This window comes from Lissotriton helveticus, chromosome 7 (genome assembly GCF_964261635.1).
Source record: "Lissotriton helveticus chromosome 7, aLisHel1.1, whole genome shotgun sequence".
Lineage (NCBI taxonomy): Eukaryota > Metazoa > Chordata > Amphibia > Caudata > Salamandridae > Lissotriton > Lissotriton helveticus.
In genome coordinates, this window is record NC_136068.1 from 295,636,911 (window position 1) to 295,652,118 (window position 15,208).

Here is a 15,208-nt window from a genome sequence, read left to right on the forward strand (position 1 = left end):
AATTTTGACCAATTTCAGGCACAGAAATGACTTTGAACACAATTATTTTAGTTGAAAAAGTAATAATTCACATCCAACAGTAATTTACAGCCAAAAGATTAAATGTTAAAATTTCATCAAAATTGACCATTTTGGGAACTTTCGACAGCTTCGCGGTCATCGTTTTACATCCGAAAATTGATTTTTTGGACTTTACCAAAAATGATTCAAAATGTCAATTGGATCGTGCCTCATGTTGAATAACCACTTTTTGAAACTCTTACAGTGACCAAAATTGCCATTTTTACAGAGTTTTGCTTACTCAGAAGCTTCAATTTTGACCAATTTCAGGCACATAAATGACTTTAAACACACTTATTTTAGTTGAAAAAGTAATAATTCACATCCAACAGTAATTTGCAGTCAAAAGATTAAATGTTAAAATTTCATCAGAATTGACCATTTTGGGAACGTTCGACAGCTCCGCGGTCATCGTTTTTCGTCCGAAAATTGATTTTTTGGACTTTACCAAAAATGATTCAAAATGTCAATTGGATCGTGCCTCATGTTGAATAACCACTTTTTAAACCCTCACAGTGAAAAAAATTGCCATTTTTACAGAGTTTTGCTTACTCAGAAGCTTCAATTTTGACCAATTTCAGGCAGAGAAATGACTTTAAACACTCTTATTTTAGTTGAAAAAAGTAATAATTCACATCCAACAGTAATTTGCATTCAAAAGATTAAATGTTAAAATTTCATCAGAATTGACCATTTTGGGAACGTTCGACAGCTCCGCGGTCATCGTTTTTCGTCCGAAAATTGATTTTTTGGACTTTACCAAAAATGATTCAAAATGTCAATTGGATCGTGCCTCATGTTGAATAACCACTTTTTAAACCCTCACAGTGACCAAAATTGCAATTTTTACAGAGTGGCTTACTCAGAAGCTTCAATTTTGATCAATTTCAGGCAGAGAAATGACTTTAAACACTCTTATTTTAGTTGAAAAGGTAATAATTCACATCCAACAGTAATTTACAGCCAAAAGATTAAATGTTAAAATTTCATCAAAATTGACAATTTTGGTAACTTTCGACAGCTCCGCGGTCATCGTTTTACATCCGAAAATTGATTTTTTGGACTTTACCAAAAATGATTCAAAATGTCAATTGGATCGTGCCTCATGTTGAATAACCACTTTTTAAACCCTCACAGTGACCAAAATTGCAATTTTTACAGAGTGGCTTACTCAGAAGCTTCAATTTTGATCAATTTCAGGCGGAGAAATGACTTTAAACACTCTTATTTTAGTTGAAAAAAGTAATAATTCACATCCAACAGTAATTTGCATTCAAAAGATTAAATGTTAAAATTTCATCAGAATTGACCATTTTGGGAACGTTAGACAGCTCCGCTGTCATCGTTTTTCGTCCGAAAATAGACTTTTTGACTTTACCAAAAATGATTCAAAATGTCAATTGGATCGTGCCTCATGTTGAATAACCACTTTTTAAACTCTCACAGTGAACAAAATTGCCATTTTTACAGAGTTTTGCTTACTCAGAAGCTTCAATTTTGACCAATTTCAGGCACAGAAATGACTTTGAACACAATTATTTTAGTTGAAAAAGTAATAATTCACATCCAACAGTAATTTACAGCCAAAAGATTAAATGTTAAAATTTCATCAAAATTGACCATTTTGGGAACTTTCGACAGCTTCGCGGTCATCGTTTTACATCCGAAAATTGATTTTTTGGACTTTACCAAAAATGATTCAAAATGTCAATTGGATCGTGCCTCATGTTGAATAACCACTTTTTGAAACTCTTACAGTGACCAAAATTGCCATTTTTACAGAGTTTTGCTTACTCAGAAGCTTCAATTTTGACCAATTTCAGGCACATAAATGACTTTAAACACACTTATTTTAGTTGAAAAAGTAATAATTCACATCCAACAGTAATTTGCAGTCAAAAGATTAAATGTTAAAATTTCATCAGAATTGACCATTTTGGGAACGTTCGACAGCTCCGCGGTCATCGTTTTTCGTCCGAAAATTGATTTTTTGGACTTTACCAAAAATGATTCAAAATGTCAATTGGATCGTGCCTCATGTTGAATAACCACTTTTTAAACCCTCACAGTGAAAAAAATTGCCATTTTTACAGAGTTTTGCTTACTCAGAAGCTTCAATTTTGACCAATTTCAGGCACAGAAATGACTTTGAACACAATTATTTTAGTTGAAAAGGTAATAATTCACATCCAACAGTAATTTACAGCCAAAAGATTAAATGTAAAAATTTCATCAAAATTGACAATTTTGGGAACTTTCGACAGCTCCGCGGTCATCGTTTTACATCCGAAAATTGATTTTTTGGACTTTACCAAAAACGATTCAAAATGTCAATTGGATCGTGCCTCATGTTGAATAACCACTTTTTAAACTCTCACAGTGTCCAAAATTGCCATTTTTACAGAGTTGTGCTTACTCAGAAGCTTCAATTTTGACCAATTTCAGGCACAGAAATGACTTTAAACACACTTATTTTAGTTGAAAAAGTAATAATTCACATCCAACAGTAATTTGCAGTCAAAAGATTAAATGTTAAAATTTCATCAGAATTGACCATTTTGGGAACGTTCGAGAGCTCCGCGGTCATCGTTTTTCGTCCGAAAATTGATTTTTTGGACTTTACCAAAAATGATTCAAAATGTCAATTGGATCGTGCCTCATGTTGAATAACCACTTTTTAAACCCTCACAGTGAACAAAATTGCCATTTTTACAGAGTTTTGCTTACTCAGAAGCTTCAATTTTGACCAATTTCAGGCACAGAAATGACTTTGAACACAATTATTTTAGTTGAAAAAGTAATAATTCACATCCAACAGTAATTTACAGCCAAAAGATTAAATGTTAAAATTTCATCAAAATTGACCATTTTGGGAACTTTCGACAGCTCCGCGGTCATCGTTTTACATCCGAAAATTGATTTTTTGGACTTTACCAAAAATGATTCAAAATGTCAATTGGATCGTGCCTCATGTTGAATAACCACTTTTTAAACTCTCACAGTGACCAAAATTGCCATTTTTACAGAGTTGTGCTTACTCAGAAGCTTCAATTTTGACCAATTTCAGGCACAGAAATGACTTTAAACACACTTATTTTAGTTGAAAAAGTAATAATTCACATCCAACAGTAATTTGCAGTCAAAAGATTAAATGTTAAAATTTCATCAGAATTGACCATTTTGGGAACGTTCGACAGCTCCGCGGTCATCGTTTTTCGTCCGAAAATTGATTTTTTGGACTTTACCAAAAATGATTCAAAATGTCAATTGGATCGTGCCTCATGTTGAATAACCACTTTTTAAACCCTCACAGTGACCAAAATTGCAATTTTTACAGAGTGGCTTACTCAGAAGCTTCAATTTTGATCAATTTCAGGCAGAGAAATGACTTTAAACACTCTTATTTTAGTTGAAAAAAGTAATAATTCACATCCAACAGTAATTTGCATTCAAAAGATTAAATGTTAAAATTTCATCAGAATTGACCATTTTGGGAACGTTCGACAGCTCCGCGGTCATCGTTTTTCGTCCGAAAATTGATTTTTTGGACTTTACCAAAAATGATTCAAAATGTCAATTGGATCGTGCCTCATGTTGAATAACCACTTTTTAAACCCTCACAGTGAACAAAATTGCCATTTTTACAGAGTTTTGCTTACTCAGAAGCTTCAATTTTGACCAATTTCAGGCACAGAAATGACTTTGAACACAATTATTTTAATTGAAAAGGTAATAATTCACATCCAACAGTAATTTACAGCCAAAAGATTAAATGTTAAAATTTCATCAAAATTGACCATTTTGGGAACTTTCGACAGCTCCGCGGTCATCGTTTTACATCCGAAAATTGATTTTTTGGACTTTACCAAAAATGATTCAAAATGTCAATTGGATCGTGCCTCATGTTGAATAACCACTTTTTAAACCCTCACAGTGACCAAAATTGCAATTTTTACAGAGTGGCTTACTCAGAAGCTTCAATTTTGATCAATTTCAGGCACAGAAATGACTTTAAACACTCTTATTTTAGTTGAAAAAAGTAATAATTCACATCCAACAGTAATTTGCATTCAAAAGATTAAATGTTAAAATTTCATCAGAATTGACCATTTTGGGAACGTTCGACAGCTCCGCGGTCATCGTTTTTCGTCCGAAAATTGATTTTTTGGACTTTACCAAAAATGATTCAAAATGTCAATTGGATCGTGCCTCATGTTGAATAACCACTTTTTAAACCCTCACAGTGAACAAAATTGCCATTTTTACAGAGTTTTGCTTACTCAGAAGCTTCAATTTTGACCAATTTCAGGCACAGAAATGACTTTGAACACAATTATTTTAGTTGAAAAAGTAATAATTCACATCCAACAGTAATTTACAGCCAAAAGATTAAATGTTAAAATTTCATCAAAATTGACCATTTTGGGAACTTTCGACAGCTCCGCGGTCATCGTTTTACATCCGAAAATTGATTTTTTGGACTTTACCAAAAATGATTCAAAATGTCAATTGGATCGTGCCTCATGTTGAATAACCACTTTTTAAACTCTCACAGTGACCAAAATTGCAATTTTTACAGAGTTGTGCTTACTCAGAAGCTTCAATTTTGACCAATTTCAGGCACAGAAATGACTTTAAACACACTTATTTTAGTTGAAAAAGTAATAATTCACATCCAACAGTAATTTGCAGTCAAAAGATTAAATGTTAAAATTTCATCAGAATTGACCATTTTGGGAACGTTCGACAGCTCCGCGGTCATCGTTTTTCGTCCGAAAATTGATTTTTTGGACTTTACCAAAAATGATTCAAAATGTCAATTGGATCGTGCCTCATGTTGAATAACCACTTTTTAAACCCTCACAGTGAACAAAATTGCCATTTTTACAGAGTTTTGCTTACTCAGAAGCTTCAATTTTGACCAATTTCAGGCACAGAAATGACTTTGAACACAATTATTTTAGTTGAAAAAGTAATAATTCACATCCAACAGTAATTTACAGCCAAAAGATTAAATGTTAAAAGTTCATCAAAATTGACCATTTTGGGAACGTTCGACAGCTCCGCGGTCATCGTTTTTCGTCCGAAAATTGATTTTTTGGACTTTACCAAAAATGATTCAAAATGTCAATTGGATCGTGCCTCATGTTGAATAACCACTTTTTAAACCCTCACAGTGACCAAAATTGCAATTTTTACAGAGTGGCTTACTCAGAAGCTTCAATTTTGATCAATTTCAGGCAGAGAAATGACTTTAAACACTCTTATTTTAGTTGAAAAAAGTAATAATTCACATCCAACAGTAATTTGCATTCAAAAGATTAAATGTTAAAATTTCATCAGAATTGACCATTTTGGGAACGTTCGACAGCTCCGCGGTCATCGTTTTTCGTCCGAAAATTGATTTTTTGGACTTTACCAAAAATGATTCAAAATGTCAATTGGATCGTGCCTCATGTTGAATAACCACTTTTTAAACCCTCACAGTGAACAAAATTGCCATTTTTACAGAGTTTTGCTTACTCAGAAGCTTCAATTTTGACCAATTTCAGGCACAGAAATGACTTTGAACACAATTATTTTAATTGAAAAGGTAATAATTCACATCCAACAGTAATTTACAGCCAAAATATTAAATGTTAAAATTTCATCAAAATTGACCATTTTGGGAACTTTCGACAGCTCCGCGGTCATCGTTTTACATCCGAAAATTGATTTTTTGGACTTTACCAAAAATGATTCAAAATGTCAATTGGATCGTGCCTCATGTTGAATAACCACTTTTTAAACTCTCACAGTGACCAAAATTGCCATTTTTACAGAGTTGTGCTTACTCAGAAGCTTCAATTTTGACCAATTTCAGGCACAGAAATGACTTTAAACACACTTATTTTAGTTGAAAAAGTAATAATTCACATCCAACAGTAATTTGCAGTCAAAAGATTAAATGTTAAAATTTCATCAGAATTGACCATTTTGGGAACGTTCGACAGCTCCGCGGTCATCGTTTTTCGTCCGAAAATTGATTTTTTGGACTTTACCAAAAATGATTCAAAATGTCAATTGGATCGTGCCTCATGTTGAATAACCACTTTTTAAACCCTCACAGTGAACAAAATTGCCATTTTTACAGAGTTTTGCTTACTCAGAAGCTTCAATTTTGACCAATTTCAGGCACAGAAATGACTTTGAACACAATTATTTTAGTTGAAAAAGTAATAATTCACATCCAACAGTAATTTACAGCCAAAAGATTAAATGTTAAAATTTCATCTAAATTGACCATTTTGGGAACTTTCGACAGCTCCGCGGTCATCGTTTTTACATCCGAAAATTGATTTTTTGGACTTTACCAAAAATGATTCAAAATGTCAATTGGATCGTGCCTCATGTTGAATAACCACTTTTTAAACTCTCACAGTGACCAAAATTGCCATTTTTACAGAGTTGTGCTTACTCAGAAGCTTCAATTTTGACCAATTTCAGGCACAGAAATGACTTTAAACACACTTATTTTAGTTGAAAAAGTAATAATTCACATCCAACAGTAATTTGCAGTCAAAAGATTAAATGTTAAAATTTCATCAGAATTGACCATTTTGGGAACGTTCGACAGCTCCGCGGTCATCGTTTTTCGTCCGAAAATTGATTTTTTGGACTTTACCAAAAATGATTCAAAATGTCAATTGGATCGTGCCTCATGTTGAATAACCACTTTTTAAACCCTCACAGTGAACAAAATTGCCATTTTTACAGAGTTTTGCTTACTCAGAAGCTTCAATTTTGACCAATTTCAGGCACAGAAATGACTTTGAACACAATTATTTTAGTTGAAAAAGTAATAATTCACATCCAACAGTAATTTACAGCCAAAAGATTAAATGTTAAAATTTCATCAAAATTGACCATTTTGGGAACGTTCGACAGCTCCGCGGTCATCGTTTTTCGTCCGAAAATTGATTTTTTGGACTTTACCAAAAATGATTCAAAATGTCAATTGGATCGTGCCTCATGTTGAATAACCACTTTTTAAACCCTCACAGTGACCAAAATTGCAATTTTTACAGAGTGGCTTACTCAGAAGCTTCAATTTTGATCAATTTCAGGTGGAGAAATGACTTTAAACACTCTTATTTTAGTTGAAAAAAGTAATAATTCACATCCAACAGTAATTTGCATTCAAAAGATTAAATGTTAAAATTTCATCAGAATTGACCATTTTGGGAACGTTAGACAGCTCCGCTGTCATCGTTTTTCGTCCGAAAATAGACTTTTTGACTTTACCAAAAATGATTCAAAATGTCAATTGGATCGTGCCTCATGTTGAATAACCACTTTTTAAACTCTCACAGTGAACAAAATTGCCATTTTTACAGAGTTTTGCTTACTCAGAAGCTTCAATTTTGACCAATTTCAGGCACAGAAATGACTTTGAACACAATTATTTTAGTTGAAAAAGTAATAATTCACATCCAACAGTAATTTACAGCCAAAAGATTAAATGTTAAAATTTCATCAAAATTGACCATTTTGGGAACTTTCGACAGCTTCGCGGTCATCGTTTTACATCCGAAAATTGATTTTTTGGACTTTACCAAAAATGATTCAAAATGTCAATTGGATCGTGCCTCATGTTGAATAACCACTTGTTAAACTCTCACAGTGACCAAAATTGCCATTTTTACAGAGTTTTGCTTACTCAGAAGCTTCAATTTTGACCAATTTCAGGCACATAAATGACTTTAAACACACTTATTTTAGTTGAAAAAGTAATAATTCACATCCAACAGTAATTTGCAGTCAAAAGATTAAATGTTAAAATTTCATCAGAATTGACCATTTTGGGAACGTTCGACAGCTCCGCGGTCATCGTTTTTCGTCCGAAAATTGATTTTTTGGACTTTACCAAAAATGATTCAAAATGTCAATTGGATCGTGCCTCATGTTGAATAACCACTTTTTAAACTCTCACAGTGACCAAAATTGCCATTTTTACAGAGTTGTGCTTACTCAGAAGCTTCAATTTTGACCAATTTCAGGCACAGAAATGACTTTAAACACACTTATTTTAGTTGAAAAAGTAATAATTCACATCCAACAGTAATTTGCAGTCAAAAGATTAAATGTTAAAATTTCATCAGAATTGACCATTTTGGGAACGTTCGACAGCTCCGCGGTCATCGTTTTTCGTCCGAAAATTGATTTTTTGGACTTTACCAAAAATGATTCAAAATGTCAATTGGATCGTGCCTCATGTTGAATAACCACTTTTTAAACCCTCACAGTGAACAAAATTGCCATTTTTACAGAGTTTTGCTTACTCAGAAGCTTCAATTTTGACCAATTTCAGGCACAGAAATGACTTTAAACACACTTATTTTAGTTGAAAAAGTAATAATTCACATCCAACAGTAATTTGCAGTCAAAAGATTAAATGTTAAAATTTCATCAGAATTGACCATTTTGGGAACGTTCGACAGCTCCGCGGTCATCGTTTTTCGTCCGAAAATTGATTTTTTGGACTTTACCAAAAATGATTCAAAATGTCAATTGGATCGTGCCTCATGTTGAATAACCACTTTTTAAACCCTCACAGTGAAAAAAATTGCCATTTTTACAGAGTTTTGCTTACTCAGAAGCTTCAATTTTGACCAATTTCAGGCACAGAAATGACTTTGAACACAATTATTTTAGTTGAAAAGGTAATAATTCACATCCAACAGTAATTTACAGCCAAAAGATTAAATGTTAAAATTTCATCAAAATTGACAATTTTGGGAACTTTCGACAGCTCCGCGGTCATCGTTTTACATCCGAAAATTGATTTTTTGGACTTTACCAAAAATGATTCAAAATGTCAATTGGATCGTGCCTCATGTTGAATAACCACTTTTTAAACTCTCACAGTGACCAAAATTGCCATTTTTACAGAGTTGTGCTTACTCAGAAGCTTCAATTTTGACCAATTTCAGGCACAGAAATGACTTTAAACACACTTATTTTAGTTGAAAAAGTAATAATTCACATCCAACAGTAATTTGCAGTCAAAAGATTAAATGTTAAAATGTCATCAGAATTGACCATTTTGGGAACGTTCGACAGCTCCGCGGTCATCGTTTTTCGTCCGAAAATTGATTTTTTGGACTTTACCAAAAATGATTCAAAATGTCAATTGGATCGTGCCTCATGTTGAATAACCACTTTTTAAACCCTCACAGTGAACAAAATTGCCATTTTTACAGAGTTTTGCTTACTCAGAAGCTTCAATTTTGACCAATTTCAGGCACAGAAATGACTTTGAACACAATTATTTTAATTGAAAAGGTAATAATTCACATCCAACAGTAATTTACAGCCAAAATATTAAATGTTAAAATTTCATCAAAATTGACCATTTTGGGAACTTTCGACAGCTCCGCGGTCATCGTTTTACATCCGAAAATTGATTTTTTGGACTTTACCAAAAATGATTCAAAATGTCAATTGGATTGTGCCTCATGTTGAATAACCACTTTTTAAACTCTCACAGTGACCAAAATTGCCATTTTTACAGAGTTGTGCTTACTCAGAAGCTTCAATTTTGACCAATTTCAGGCACAGAAATGACTTTAAACACACTTATTTTAGTTGAAAAAGTAATAATTCACATCCAACAGTAATTTGCAGTCAAAAGATTAAATGTTAAAATTTCATCAGAATTGACCATTTTGGGAACGTTCGACAGCTCCGCGGTCATCGTTTTTCGTCCGAAAATTGATTTTTTGGACTTTACCAAAAATGATTCAAAATGTCAATTGGATCGTGCCTCATGTTGAATAACCACTTTTTAAACCCTCACAGTGAACAAAATTGCCATTTTTACAGAGTTTTGCTTACTCAGAAGCTTCAATTTTGACCAATTTCAGGCACAGAAATGACTTTGAACACAATTATTTTAGTTGAAAAAGTAATAATTCACATCCAACAGTAATTTACAGCCAAAAGATTAAATGTTAAAATTTCATCTAAATTGACCATTTTGGGAACTTTCGACAGCTCCGCGGTCATCGTTTTTACATCCGAAAATTGATTTTTTGGACTTTACCAAAAATGATTCAAAATGTCAATTGGATCGTGCCTCATGTTGAATAACCACTTTTTAAACTCTCACAGTGACCAAAATTGCCATTTTTACAGAGTTGTGCTTACTCAGAAGCTTCAATTTTGACCAATTTCAGGCACAGAAATGACTTTAAACACACTTATTTTAGTTGAAAAAGTAATAATTCACATCCAACAGTAATTTGCAGTCAAAAGATTAAATGTTAAAATTTCATCAGAATTGACCATTTTGGGAACGTTCGACAGCTCCGCGGTCATCGTTTTTCGTCCGAAAATTGATTTTTTGGACTTTACCAAAAATGATTCAAAATGTCAATTGGATCGTGCCTCATGTTGAATAACCACTTTTTAAACCCTCACAGTGAACAAAATTGCCATTTTTACAGAGTTTTGCTTACTCAGAAGCTTCAATTTTGACCAATTTCAGGCACAGAAATGACTTTGAACACAATTATTTTAGTTGAAAAAGTAATAATTCACATCCAACAGTAATTTACAGCCAAAAGATTAAATGTTAAAATTTCATCAAAATTGACCATTTTGGGAACGTTCGACAGCTCCGCGGTCATCGTTTTTCGTCCGAAAATTGATTTTTTGGACTTTACCAAAAATGATTCAAAATGTCAATTGGATCGTGCCTCATGTTGAATAACCACTTTTTAAACCCTCACAGTGACCAAAATTGCAATTTTTACAGAGTGGCTTACTCAGAAGCTTCAATTTTGATCAATTTCAGGTGGAGAAATGACTTTAAACACTCTTATTTTAGTTGAAAAAAGTAATAATTCACATCCAACAGTAATTTGCATTCAAAAGATTAAATGTTAAAATTTCATCAGAATTGACCATTTTGGGAACGTTAGACAGCTCCGCTGTCATCGTTTTTCGTCCGAAAATAGACTTTTTGACTTTACCAAAAATGATTCAAAATGTCAATTGGATCGTGCCTCATGTTGAATAACCACTTTTTAAACTCTCACAGTGAACAAAATTGCCATTTTTACAGAGTTTTGCTTACTCAGAAGCTTCAATTTTGACCAATTTCAGGCACAGAAATGACTTTGAACACAATTATTTTAGTTGAAAAAGTAATAATTCACATCCAACAGTAATTTACAGCCAAAAGATTAAATGTTAAAATTTCATCAAAATTGACCATTTTGGGAACTTTCGACAGCTTCGCGGTCATCGTTTTACATCCGAAAATTGATTTTTTGGACTTTACCAAAAATGATTCAAAATGTCAATTGGATCGTGCCTCATGTTGAATAACCACTTGTTAAACTCTCACAGTGACCAAAATTGCCATTTTTACAGAGTTTTGCTTACTCAGAAGCTTCAATTTTGACCAATTTCAGGCACATAAATGACTTTAAACACACTTATTTTAGTTGAAAAAGTAATAATTCACATCCAACAGTAATTTGCAGTCAAAAGATTAAATGTTAAAATTTCATCAGAATTGACCATTTTGGGAACGTTCGACAGCTCCGCGGTCATCGTTTTTCGTCCGAAAATTGATTTTTTGGACTTTACCAAAAATGATTCAAAATGTCAATTGGATCGTGCCTCATGTTGAATAACCACTTTTTAAACTCTCACAGTGACCAAAATTGCCATTTTTACAGAGTTGTGCTTACTCAGAAGCTTCAATTTTGATCAATTTCAGGCACAGAAATGACTTTAAACACACTTATTTTAGTTGAAAAAGTAATAATTCACATCCAACAGTAATTTGCAGTCAAAAGATTAAATGTTAAAATTTCATCAGAATTGACCATTTTGGGAACGTTCGACAGCTCCGCGGTCATCGTTTTTCGTCCGAAAATTGATTTTTTGGACTTTACCAAAAATGATTCAAAATGTCAATTGGATCGTGCCTCATGTTGAATAACCACTTTTTAAACCCTCACAGTGAACAAAATTGCCATTTTTACAGAGTTTTGCTTACTCAGAAGCTTCAATTTTGACCAATTTCAGGCACAGAAATGACTTTAAACACACTTATTTTAGTTGAAAAAGTAATAATTCACATCCAACAGTAATTTGCAGTCAAAAGATTAAATGTTAAAATTTCATCAGAATTGACCATTTTGGGAACGTTCGACAGCTCCGCGGTCATCGTTTTTCGTCCGAAAATTGATTTTTTGGACTTTACCAAAAATGATTCAAAATGTCAATTGGATCGTGCCTCATGTTGAATAACCACTTTTTAAACCCTCACAGTGAAAAAAATTGCCATTTTTACAGAGTTTTGCTTACTCAGAAGCTTCAATTTTGACCAATTTCAGGCACAGAAATGACTTTGAACACAATTATTTTAGTTGAAAAGGTAATAATTCACATCCAACAGTAATTTACAGCCAAAAGATTAAATGTTAAAATTTCATCAAAATTGACAATTTTGGGAACTTTCGACAGCTCCGCGGTCATCGTTTTACATCCGAAAATTGATTTTTTGGACTTTACCAAAAATGATTCAAAATGTCAATTGGATCGTGCCTCATGTTGAATAACCACTTTTTAAACTCTCACAGTGACCAAAATTGCCATTTTTACAGAGTTGTGCTTACTCAGAAGCTTCAATTTTGACCAATTTCAGGCACAGAAATGACTTTAAACACACTTATTTTAGTTGAAAAAGTAATAATTCACATCCAACAGTAATTTGCAGTCAAAAGATTAAATGTTAAAATGTCATCAGAATTGACCATTTTGGGAACGTTCGACAGCTCCGCGGTCATCGTTTTTCGTCCGAAAATTGATTTTTTGGACTTTACCAAAAATGATTCAAAATGTCAATTGGATCGTGCCTCATGTTGAATAACCACTTTTTAAACCCTCACAGTGAACAAAATTGCCATTTTTACAGAGTTTTGCTTACTCAGAAGCTTCAATTTTGACCAATTTCAGGCACAGAAATGACTTTGAACACAATTATTTTAGTTGAAAAAGTAATAATTCACATCCAACAGTAATTTACAGCCAAAAGATTAAATGTTAAAATTTCATCAAAATTGACCATTTTGGGAACTTTCGACAGCTCCGCGGTCATCGTTTTACATCCGAAAATTGATTTTTTGGACTTTACCAAAAATGATTCAAAATGTCAATTGGATCGTGCCTCATGTTGAATAACCACTTTTTAAACTCTCACAGTGACCAAAATTGCCATTTTTACAGAGTTGTGCTTACTCAGAAGCTTCAATTTTGACCAATTTCAGGCACAGAAATGACTTTAAACACACTTATTTTAGTTGAAAAAGTAATAATTCACATCCAACAGTAATTTGCAGTCAAAAGATTAAATGTTAAAATTTCATCAGAATTGACCATTTCGGGAACGTTCGACAGCTCCGCGGTCATCGTTTTTCGTCCGAAAATTGATTTTTTGGACTTTACCAAAAATGATTCAAAATGTCAATTGGATCGTGCCTCATGTTGAATAACCACTTTTTAAACCCTCACAGTGACCAAAATTGCAATTTTTACAGAGTGTTGCTTACTCAGAAGCTTCAATTTTGACCAATTTCAGGCACAGAAATGACTTTGAACACAATTATTTTAGTTGAAAAAGTAATAATTCACATCCAACAGTAATTTACAGCCAAAAGATTAAATGTTAAAATTTCATCAAAATTGACCATTTTGGGAACGTTCGACAGCTCCGCGGTCATCGTTTTTCGTCCGAAAATTGATTTTTTGGACTTTACCAAAAATGATTCAAAATGTCAATTGGATCGTGCCTCATGTTGAATAACCACTTTTTAAACCCTCACAGTGACCAAAATTGCAATTTTTACAGAGTGGCTTACTCAGAAGCTTCAATTTTGATCAATTTCAGGTGGAGAAATGACTTTAAACACTCTTATTTTAGTTGAAAAAAGTAATAATTCACATCCAACAGTAATTTGCATTCAAAAGATTAAATGTTAAAATTTCATCAGAATTGACCATTTTGGGAACGTTAGACAGCTCCGCTGTCATCGTTTTTCGTCCGAAAATAGACTTTTTGACTTTACCAAAAATGATTCAAAATGTCAATTGGATCGTGCCTCATGTTGAATAACCACTTTTTAAACTCTCACAGTGAACAAAATTGCCATTTTTACAGAGTTTTGCTTACTCAGAAGCTTCAATTTTGACCAATTTCAGGCACAGAAATGACTTTGAACACAATTATTTTAGTTGAAAAAGTAATAATTCACATCCAACAGTAATTTACAGCCAAAAGATTAAATGTTAAAATTTCATCAAAATTGACCATTTTGGGAACTTTCGACAGCTTCGCGGTCATCGTTTTACATCCGAAAATTGATTTTTTGGACTTTACCAAAAATGATTCAAAATGTCAATTGGATCGTGCCTCATGTTGAATAACCACTTGTTAAACTCTCACAGTGACCAAAATTGCCATTTTTACAGAGTTTTGCTTACTCAGAAGCTTCAATTTTGACCAATTTCAGGCACATAAATGACTTTAAACACACTTATTTTAGTTGAAAAAGTAATAATTCACATCCAACAGTAATTTGCAGTCAAAAGATTAAATGTTAAAATTTCATCAGAATTGACCATTTTGGGAACGTTCGACAGCTCCGCGGTCATCGTTTTTCGTCCGAAAATTGATTTTTTGGACTTTACCAAAAATGATTCAAAATGTCAATTGGATCGTGCCTCATGTTGAATAACCACTTTTTAAACTCTCACAGTGACCAAAATTGCCATTTTTACAGAGTTGTGCTTACTCAGAAGCTTCAATTTTGATCAATTTCAGGCACAGAAATGACTTTAAACACACTTATTTTAGTTGAAAAAGTAATAATTCACATCCAACAGTAATTTGCAGTCAAAAGATTAAATGTTAAAATTTCATCAGAATTGACCATTTTGGGAACGTTCGACAGCTCCGCGGTCATCGTTTTTCGTCCGAAAATTGATTTTTTGGACTTTACCAAAAATGATTCAAAATGTCAATTGGATCGTGCCTCATGTTGAATAACCACTTTTTAAACCCTCACAGTGAACAAAATTGCCATTTTTACAG